This window comes from Bison bison, unplaced genomic scaffold, assembly GCF_000754665.1.
Source record: "Bison bison bison isolate TAMUID 2011002044 unplaced genomic scaffold, Bison_UMD1.0 scf7180017864518, whole genome shotgun sequence".
Lineage (NCBI taxonomy): Eukaryota > Metazoa > Chordata > Mammalia > Artiodactyla > Bovidae > Bison > Bison bison.
The window spans coordinates 453,888-454,947 of record NW_011495071.1 but is presented as its reverse complement, the minus strand read 5'-3'; positions in this window follow the sequence as shown (position 1 = coordinate 454,947).

Below are 1,060 nucleotides of genomic sequence, written 5' to 3'. Positions count from 1 at the left end.
TGCTGAGAGCATGCTTCCTGTGGGCTGATGTACCCGACATCAGGGCACAGAGCTGAATAAGAGGAGGGAGGGCTGGATTCCAGGCTTGCTTGGCCATATGAGCAGTGGACAACCTATGCAAGTTTACATGGCTGCCCAGCTAAATGCAACTCATTGCATCATACTGAATGGGACCATCTCCCCTCAACAGCACACCTGACTTACCAAGAATGGGGACAAGGGAAGGTCTCTGTTGTTCTTGGCAAATTCCCTTCTTGAGTCAGGCACAGGTTGCATGCAGCCCAATTACCTGACAATCTCAGTCTTTCCATCAATTGAAACCTCTTCCTGTCTTTCCTAAAGTCAGTGTCCCCCATATAATTGGCCAAGACATCAGAAAAACCCATAGCACCCTACAGCTGGAAGGGCCCCTTATTTCATGGATGAGGAAACAAGCCAAAGGTCAAGAGTGCAACAGTGCTGGAGAGAACTCTTGCGGCTCCACTTCTGCTCCTGTGTTCTTTCAACTTCTCCCTTTGTTAACCTCCTAAGAAAGGATGTGCTTCATAGCCACAGCTGACTTAGGCAGGGCTTACTATGGGCCTGGAATTTTTCCTTGATTAATTTCTTTACCTTGCCCAGAAACCCCATGATGGAGGGACTGTGACAATTTCCAATTTTCCTATGAAGAAACTGAAGCACAAAGAGGTTAAGAAAAGTGTCGTATTCTGGACTTCCCTGGTGGTCCAGTGCATAAGAATCCACCTGCCAGTGTATAGGGTTACGGGTTTGATCCCTGCTCCAGGAAGATTCCACATGTCACAGAGTGACTAAGCCTGTGTGCCACAGTTGTTAAAGCTGGTGTTCTAGAGCCCATACTCTCCACCAAGAGAAGCCACTGCAACATAAGCCCCTGCTCATCACAACTCGGGAAAGCCCACACAAAGCAATGAAGACCCAGCACAGTGAGGAAACAAAGTCATGTTCCTCTGGCTCCAGAACTGTGCTCTTACCCACTATCCAATATCCTAACCACGCACAGGATCCCAGAGACTCATAAAAGCCATCTAATTTGGCAAAG